The sequence below is a fragment of the Solanum tuberosum genome, unplaced genomic scaffold (assembly GCF_000226075.1).
Source record: "Solanum tuberosum cultivar DM 1-3 516 R44 unplaced genomic scaffold, SolTub_3.0 scf00388, whole genome shotgun sequence".
In the NCBI taxonomy this organism is placed as follows: Eukaryota; Viridiplantae; Streptophyta; class Magnoliopsida; order Solanales; family Solanaceae; genus Solanum; species Solanum tuberosum.
Window position 1 is genome coordinate 503643 of NW_006239311.1, and position 9886 is coordinate 513528.

At 35.4% G+C, this 9886-nt stretch overlaps 1 long non-coding RNA gene across 1 annotated transcript; it reads left to right on the forward strand.

Moving 5' to 3' along the window:
• Nucleotides 1-4006: 4006 nt before the first annotated feature.
• Nucleotides 4007-8838, forward strand: LOC107057851 (uncharacterized). The gene is made up of 3 exons (XR_001471596.1): nucleotides 4007-4595; nucleotides 7162-7211; nucleotides 8626-8838. It is a non-coding gene; the product is annotated as an uncharacterized lncRNA (long non-coding RNA).
• The last annotated feature ends 1048 nt before the right edge of the window (nucleotides 8839-9886 follow it).

The following is a 9886-nucleotide window of genomic DNA, read 5'->3' on the forward strand; positions in this document are numbered from 1 at the left end:
TCTTGTTTATGGTTGTGAGGGCCCCACTTCTATAAATGAGGGACTACATACATTTTAGAAAAGTTTCCTTTCTTTCATACTCTTAATCGTGCAATATAGTTATTTCGTAGAGACTTGTTCTAACTCGTGTGTTCTCTTATTCCTTCGACTACCCATCATACTAGAGGTGGTTCAAAAGCAAAGTCAGTTCTTTGTCGATGAGTTGTTCTTAGCAAGAGTCTTGAGAAAGTCATGAGACTCCAGAGGGGCTTGAGACAAGTCCAAGAGTAAGTTAAGTGTAGAGTTTGAGAGTAATGCCCTCATATTCATGTGAATCGTGCGTTTGAGCTAAAAGCGAGTTGTACTCTTTTCCTTAAGCCTTGTTTTAGTTGACATCCTTTGTAAGAAGTATGTTTAGAGCTTGGGGTATGATTTTCACCCGAAAAGGTAGCATGAGTTACGAGATCATGAGCAGTAGTAGTATAAGAAAATGCCCAGAGTTAGAGGAAAGTATGTAGAGGTTTAGTTATCTAAGTAAGGGAGATGGTGTTTTGGCAAACTATGTTGGTATAGTCATGCACCTAGTAAGTTATGAATGAGGAGTTTTCCCTTATGGGTAGACTAAGAAGTGGTGAGTTGTGAAGAGCTCATGATAGGAGGTAGAGTAAGAGTTGCAAGTCAAGATGAGTTAGAGTTTACCTTAACTAGAAAGGGGTTATGATGATGTGTCATCGTGTTGGTAATGACCAAGTGTAAGTGGTGAATAGAAGATCAAGTGTATTCATGAGGTGATAGCTCTAAGCTAGGCTTATGATCTTTAAGGGAAAGCCCGTAATATTCAAAGTGTTATAGAACTAATTAGGCATTGATGTATAGTGAATGAGTGAATTGTACTCAAGTTGTGAAGGGAAATGTGATAATAAATTGTAAGTATGAATACTAAGAGGTGAGGATTGACTATTTGTCATGAATTTTTAGTGGGAGAATGATTATTAACTTTGCATCTAGTAATTGTAAGTTAGTATAGTAATCGAGCAATCATATTGATATTCGGGTTTACTCATAAATATTAAGCTTGAATTTGAGATGAGTGTCATTATCAAAAGAATGGCAACATGAGGGTGATGATGTTAGTCTTGAGATTTGATCTAGAAGACTTGACATAGAGTAGGTGAGGAATTAAGGTGATTAGCTACAATAGATATGAGTGGTACAAGTAATAGACCTAACGTTTAGATAAGGGCAGTGAAGTGTGGCTAAGTCAAAAGAGTAACAAGAGCATTAAGAGGTGTGCCGAGATGGTATGTTACCAGATGAGGTTCCAATTAAGTTATTATTTTCCATGTGTGCCTAGATAGCATAATTGAGTTATCAATGTGGAGTAGGTCCATAGCCTTCAAGTGTCAGCTTTAGACCTAAGGGGGAGATGATAAGATGAGAAATCAAGTCAAGTGTTGAGAATTTCTTAAGGAGCTGGTTAGTAGGATTCCATGGAGTTGTTACAGTACTAAGCTCGAATGTGGTGTTGTTAAACATTAAGTGGTTCTTGATATGAGCCCAATGTGGTGGTAAAGAGTAATAGTTTTGGGATGAGATTCCCTATAGAGAGGTATAGAATCCGAACTTACGGATTTGGGTTAAGCTTGAATATAGTAAGAGCATACCATTAGACTCAGACCTTAGTAAGAGTAACCCCGTTCCATACTCAGTCCAGTCGTCATTCGAGGACGAATGATCCCAAGGGGGAGATATTGTAACACCTCATAAATTTTTTGAGCTAAGACTCGACCCGTTCTTCATAGTGAGTGAGATTTTTGCAAGAAATTTATAATTTCTTGAGTATTAAGGTCACTAGATATAGCACCTTGAGTTCCAAGAACTAAAGAGAGCTCATTCAAGTCATTCCTAAGTTTTTCTTAAGTTTTGGGTCAACTTCAAATGACCATAACTCCTAGTACAGGATGAGTTAAGTGAGCTAAAAGATTTAAAATTAAATCCCTTCAATTCCTCTTTCCAACGCCACCAAGTTTGCTAAATTTCGGGCTCTGAGTAAAAAGTTATGACCGATTTACTAACGTCGCGCAAACCTGGCAGCAGCTCCGCGACGCGGAGCCAACACGGACTTCACTGCCTGGTGAAAAATTATTCCGACTCAGAGTTCGTTTTAATTATTTCTTTTAGGGTATTTTAGTCCTAAAAACCCTTAGGATATCATTTAAATTTCCCTAAACGAGTAGAAAATCAGTTTTCTTAAATCAAACCTTCTCATCCACTCCAAAAGATTCTACGCTCAAGAAATTAAAGAAAAAGCAAAGTCTAGGGTTTTCTTCAAAAGTTTACCTTCAAGTTGCCTCAAGATGATAATTCTTTCAGGTATGTAAGCTTCCATAGTGTTGGGATTTTTCACCCACACGCCAACCATGTTAATTTCAGCGTTAAGTTTGTTCTAGAAAGTTGAAAGTATGATGTTCTTGAAATTGGCTTTAGTTCTTGAGTTTAGATGAGATTATTGAGTTCCTTGATGAAATCATGTCGATTTTACAATTGTTTATGAGTAGGTTCTTGTGTTCATGTGCTGGGTATCTAAACCTAAAGAGGGATTGAGAAAGAGAATTGAAATTAGGCGAATTGGGGTTAGAAAATGAAGAAGGAAAAAGTCGGGCGAATCCAGCACCTTGCTCCGCATCGCGGACCTGCTTCCCCATTTCATAAAGTTTGTCTTCGCGTCACAGAACGGACCTCTCTGCCTCAAAAGTTAATTCGCGACCAAATATTTTAATTCATCTCCGCGTCACGGACTTGCTTCCAGACAGTGATTTCTTGATCGTTTTTCATGTTTAACTATCTAAAAATACTCCTAAACATCACGAGATCATTCCTATCACAAATCACAACCTTGAATACATAAATCACATTCAAGGTATAGTTGAGAGTCAAGGCTCGAGGGTTCTCTCAAACATTTTTTGAGAAAGTCCCTTTGAGTTCTTTGAGGAATCTTCTACAACTTCTAATAACTTGTTTCAAGACTAGAGTAAGTGGGCATGAGAGTGAAGAGAATGTATTCATGAGTCTACACTATCACCTAGATCTTTCATATCATGAGTCATAACTCTTGAATTCATAATTCACATTCAAGAGAGAGTTAAGAGTAGAGTTCAAAAAAGTCTTTGAGTTCAATTGTGAATCCTTTGAGATCCACCATCAATTTTCGTTAAGTTTTGAGAAGTAAGTATGAGAATGAGAGGAGTCGTATACCTGAGTTCCTTATTGATATTTTGACCCTTGAGTCAAGTCGTTCATGTCCATAACTTCAGCATGAACTCCATCAGTTTAGTATCTTTGCAAGAAGTAGTATCTTCAAGTTCTAAGTCTTGAGTATCGAGTTCCTTACCCTTCCGAGATTATAATCCTAATCATGGGACTATTACCTATTACCCATGAAGTCCATGAGTTGAGTTGTTAATTCCGATAATTCCGCATGAACATTATAAGTCGAACAATCTTGAGATGAGAAGTATATTTGAGTCCTTGAGTTGAGTAGTTCATGCTCATAATTCCGCATGAACCCTCTGAGTTGAGCATTCTTGAAATTAGTAGTTTAATTGAAGTTCTTGAGTTACAAGTATTTGAGTCTATCTATGGTTATTGTAAACCTTGTATTGAGTCGTTCAAGTCCATAATTCGGCGTGAACCATATTATTTTAAGAAGTCTTTTACAAATGTTTAAACTTTGTTTTAAGACTTAAGCTTTGAAGTTGAGTAAAGAGTAAGAGTAAAGTTCATTCTCTTTAAAATGATACATGGGAACTAAGTATTCCCAAGAGTAAATGTTTTCACATTTAAGATTACAGAAAACTGAGATTTCCAAAAGAGTTTTGAGGAAGAAAGGGAACATCGATTCCAAGAGAGCTTTTAAGCTAAGTTTTTGAGTAATTATCTTAAACTAAAGAAAGAGTTTTGTTTTTACAAATATATGCACTACAAGAAAAGGCCTTAATTAAGACCAACATTTAAGGACGAGTCTATATTCTTGTCTCTAAAAGTATATCTATTGGGACGAGTTATATTTCGGTCCTTATTGATATATTTTATAGGGAAGGTATTAAATTCGGTCCCTAAAAAACATACTAACTAGTCCCAAAATGTAATTAGAGGCATTGAGGCTTGAGCGGGAGATTTTTCCTCCAGATGAAATTTTTTTTTCTACAAAAAATGTAGTGCACGGAAAAAATAGTACAGAAAGGAAAAGGAACAAGACTTAATCGCTTATAATCTCTTCAGCTCACCACACAAAAAAAAAACCTCTCCACTGATATTCTTCAACTCATAATTGAAACTCAATGTGCTCTACCTAATCTCAACCATTCTCTGCCCTAATCTGAACAATGCTCTACCCATAGATCGATAGAGGTGTCTTCTTTGATGTGTTGTTAATGTATGCCCTAATCTCAACATCAGTCTTCGATTAAATCGACAAAGGTTTCTTCTTCTTCATCGATTTGTTGTTGCTCTGCTCATAACAAATTCCATCGCAGCAGGTTTCTTCTTCTTCATCAATTTGTTGCTGCTGTGCTCGAAACAGATTCCATCACAGCTTTTTTGAGACAAAATTTCAGGTGGGTTCATCTTCTAATCGAGTTATTGTGTTAAATCCATAAGTTATATTGATGGTGTTTTTTTCTTGTGTATTCAAGTTGCTCCTTCTTCCTCTTTTTTAACATTAAATAGGTTAATGATTTCATATGTACAGTCAATACAAAAAATATTGGTGTAGGGATTTTGCTAGCCATTTACATGAGAAATGCAGACATATACGTGTATATGACTTGTAATCGAATGACTCATCTTCTTGGTTACAAGTAATAATTATTTTTGAACAATTAACTCAGCCAATATGACTAAATCCAAAGTCATCCATTAGAAGTCAAATGAAATAAACTAACAACAGGAAAAAATGACATGGACATCAAATGACTATTTCAAGTTTTCAACTCTAACTAGCAGGCATTTTCTATGTTCAACATAACCAGTTGAACTTGTTCTAAGAAGCACCTATTTCTTATTGCTTCTAATTATTGTTGCTCTGCTTGTCAGCTGCAGTTTTATTGTATTCTTCCATTTCCTTTTTGTACGATTCCATTGCTTCAACTGTTGCGTTATTCCGGAGTAGAGCAGCTCGACGGTCGTTTGTAAACAGGAAAAATGCTCATAAAGGTTGTTTTGGTTTCAAGGGGTCCTTTTCTTTCTTTTTCTTCTGGTTTTCATTCACTATTGATCTTTGTTGAAATTGAATGTATTGTTCAAGTAACTCCATAGCTGTCTTTTGTTTCTGCTCGTCATCCAAGAGTCTCATTGCTTCATGTTCGCACTTCTCCATTCCAACGATTTTCAAGTAAACTTCTTTCTCAGCTTGGTATTTTTCCTCATAAGGCTTTTTCTCTTCTGCACTTATTGTTTTCCACTTAGCACCCAATAAATTGGTTGGGCATAACCATAGACGTCATATCGTGTTGTATACCTTAATAACAACCACTCCAGTGGTTTAGATTACCCCGAGTCTGGTTGCTTGTTTGAAGAACTAAGAGCCCATGAATTGTGTCCCTGTCAGTCAAGAAAATATGCTCTATAGTGTCCCTGCCAGGTTTATAGCAGCAGTAACAGTCTAAAGGTTTCTTGACAAAGTTGATGACCTTCTCATGAGTAGGAAGTTTTCCTCTTCAAGTTCTCCAAAGATGAAAAGAACACTTGAAAGGAATAAGTTTGAGCCAAGTATGGGAATTGATGAGGGTCTTGGTTCTTTATTCCCTAATCTGATTCCATGCATAAGCTCATTATTGCTAGTGCATTAAGTCGAAATTGAGAAAGTCATAATGAGATCCGAATTCACACTTTTTATAATATCTGTAATGCCATCCTTTTCATTTATTAGTATTGAAAATGCCATTTGTGTAAGCCTTAACAACACCTATTGGAGGCTTAATCCTATTAACTTTCCTCCAATTTAACACACGCTTTAGCTTTTTAGAGTAAAACAATAACATTATACTTCCTTCCATTGACAGGAACTTGATATGAAAAAGCTTCTGCATAATCACATTTGTTCAGAGCATTCTGAATTCTGACTTGTTTATGAACAAGAAGATATATTTCCAAAGATAAATCTTTTTATTGGCCTTCTTGATCATGGTAAAACTTACCTTTTATAAGTTGGGAAAAAGAGTAGAATGTATTCTGTCCATCAATTGTAATTAACTCTTCATTTTTATGTACCTTTTAAGGTTATGGCTCCTAGTAAACAATGGATGTAACTTGTTGATAATCGGCTCGATGAACCCTACTTAGTTGGCGTGCAAAGAATTAGTCGCGATCAATGCAAATTGGTTTAAATATCATAGTGCTTCTGTGCTATATTGAGTGGTAATAACATGGGTGTAGGAAGGTATAGTCAGGATCTCACTTTAGAAATGTACAGTTAGTTTTCTGGTTCAGGTACATATAGTTAGTGTTCTTGTTATGGCCCTTTTAGGTAGCAATTGAATTTGTTGTCCTATTAAAAATTGTTGCTGTCCAAAACATAGATCTGAGTTTCAATGACCTCATGGCTAAGGTCTTCATCATGTTATACCAGTGATGCATTGCAGCTCGTATGCATAAATGAATTGCTTCTGTGCAGCTATTTCTTTGAGATCTACTATATATGTGTGTATTAAGTATGACTAATTTTTGTTAGTGCTGAATCAGAAGAAAAAAGAAGGCAAAAAACGTTAGAAGTCTTTTTTAAGCTCTAACTTTGTATGTTTGTCTGTGCTGGCTTTTGTGAATATTGTTACTATTGTATTGTTGGTTAGATGATCAAGTATTGAGTTTCTTATTATTGGTTTTGAAGTCGTTTAAGGTTGGATGCTTATTTGATTATAAGTACTGCTATATGGATAACCTATCATCCTATCCAAAGTCCTAATCTACTTGACAGATTGCCATACAGTAGATGACTTCTTTAATTTTTTGATTCCTATGTTAAATTGTCTCACTTGATAATGCATATATTTATGGTTGATAGTGAATGCATTTTCTGAAGAAGAAGAAATAAACTGTAAGGCAACAATCATTGTTACAAGCTTCAGTTCTTCGTAGTATATGCATCGAACGCTTGTCTAATTAAGTGTTCTTGTATTCTCACAGCTTTGTTGATGTTTTGGACATTACTTGAAGTAAATCAGATTGCTTTTGAGGTAAGCAGTTTAGCTTTCTGTTGGTATATGGTGTGCTTGTTAATGTCCGAAATGAACTTAATCTTAATGAGGCGTGCATAAGATTTGTTATCTCCTAGTAGGTTGTCTACTACAAGCTTGCTGCAGATTGTTTCTTCCTATAGTGACTATAAATTAACAGGTACTAGTTTGTTGTATTTTTAGTCTAGAATCATGAGTACTTCCATGTTAATATGCCATAGTTTGCACCATGGGAGTTGTAATTTGGATGCTCAGTTTCTGTTTGGTAGAGGATGTTTTATACACTGCCGTTATATGATTCTTGCACTGTTCTGTACCCTTCAAAAGAAAAATATGTTCTGAAGTGGATGTTGGGTGTTTTCTATAATATGTCCAACTAGGTATATATGTTGTTGTTATTTGGTAACACATATGAAATATTACCATAACAAGAAAAAGAGTACAGCCTAATGAGCATCTAGAGTTCCTCAACCAACTTCTAGGAAGGGTGTCTTAAAACCACTAGATCTCCAGAAAAACTAGTTACAAATTAGTTGTATAAAACTATGACATTTATGTGCTTTTCTTGACACCTGAAACATATCTATTCTTTCTCTTAGTTCCTTTTGTATTTGTGCAGTAACAAATTAAACATTTACATTCTGGTGATTAAAAACTCTCTTGTGACTAGCTATCCAGGTGTCGTAGACCAATGCACCCCAGGCTGCTGCAATAACTTCCTTTTGAAACTGCTTCCACCTTCTCCTTTTGATCCATTTAATTGTTTTGTAAACTCCTCTGCATGGTAATTGAACACCTAGCCGTGTACACATCATGATTTTCGCACCATTAATCCACCTACAATCCATAAACAAGTGTTGTTGTGTCTCCAGTACCCTCTTCTCACACAAACAACAATTTCGATCCTCCACTAAAATTCTTATTTTTAGCAATCCCTCACGAGTGAGTAGCCTCCTTTGACATGCCAGCCGTGTGATAAATCCCTTTCTAGCCTCCTCCACAGTTGCATTCCATAAGAACTCCCTACACTTCCTATCAATCTCCTTTAAAACACATTGAGGTAAGATAAAAACTGCTCCTCAATAATTATGAATGGAAAAAAGCACTGCCATAACTACTTAAAACAAATGCTTAGCAGAAGCAGCTTGCATTCTTGCTATAATTTTATTTACTAGTTGTTGTAAATCCATCTTTGTCCACTTTTTTGAGGTAAGTGGCAGTCCCAAGTACTTGATAGGGAGAATACCAAGTGCGAATGTAGTTTTTTTCCAGAATTTGGATGGAATTTGAAATCGGGTAAAGCACTAATGTTGTTTAGAATCCTTGACAAATATTCCATTACCATAATATGTTGTTGTTTTTTGTATTATACCAATAGTTGTTTTACCCTCTTTTCAAAATTTTGTACTTGCAGATTTTGAAGAATAAAGTTTTACAAGTGAAGATGCAAGTTTAGACGATGAACAAGAACTTGATATATCATAGTCTAGCTCAGGATATATTTCCTAAGTTTTTTTTAAGGTGTTGAGCAAATATTGAAACTAACATCAATTATGGGATGTTAACCATTTTATTGTAATTAATAACACTCTCTTCATATATATTATCATTTTATATCAAGATTTTCAGTAGCAATTTTGATTATTTTTTTTATGAAAATCATTTCTTTGTGACATAAAGATGGGATATTTTAAATTACAGACCATAAATGTTACTTGTCCCTAAAAGATATTCTAGGACTAGAAAGTTTTTAGTCTTTAAAGATAATCTAGGACTAGTTAAATATTGGTCCTTAAAGATAATCTAGGACGAGTTGATTGTTTGTCGAAAAGATTTAGCAATTGAAAATTCAATTTTTTCCCATGATATAAATCAATCTATTAAGACCAGATATGTGGTCCCTAACTGTATATTGCGACCATGCTTTTTACTGGTCTAAATGGAGTTTACGACCAGTATGTTGAACCCGTCGCTATTGACAATTTGTGTCAGAGCCAACAAGGACGGGTGGCGACTAGCTATTTCCCTTCGTAATTGATCTTCTGGGACCAGATTTAGACTTCTAGGGACTAGATTTCCCTTCCTTATAGACTGTTTTTCTTGTAGTGATGAGCTAAGTATATTTTGGAGTAGTATTGAGCACCGATATGGGGGCGAGTTTGAGTTCAGATAACTCACGTCTCCATAAACCATGTATCCATCATGGGTAGTAAAGGATCATACTTTTTAGATGACTCCTTAAGATGCTTTTAGCATAAGCTAGTGGATCCACTAAGTTAAGTGTTCTATATGATGTTAAAGTATAGGACAGTTCTGGCAGCATGGGCAAGACGTTGTATCACCACTTAGGCTCGTAGTGGTGGTTGTCGGTTAGACAAACTCCCACATAAACTATATTACTTTATTATATAAGTAAAGTTGAGTTTGTTATTGCATTTTGTTTAATGAACTAAGTTGTTTTTACTGTTTTATAAAGTTTTCCATATATTGCATGTGTATTGTTGATTTATCCAGAGTTGAGTACCCTGAGTCGAATATCAAATCTTTGAGTTGAGTATCTAATCTTTGAGTTGAGTATCTTATCCTTGAGTACTTCTGACTTGAGTAAGTTGAGTAGTTTTTAGTATCCTTGAGTATTCCTTGAGTTCAATAAGTTTGAGAAGAGTTAAGTATGT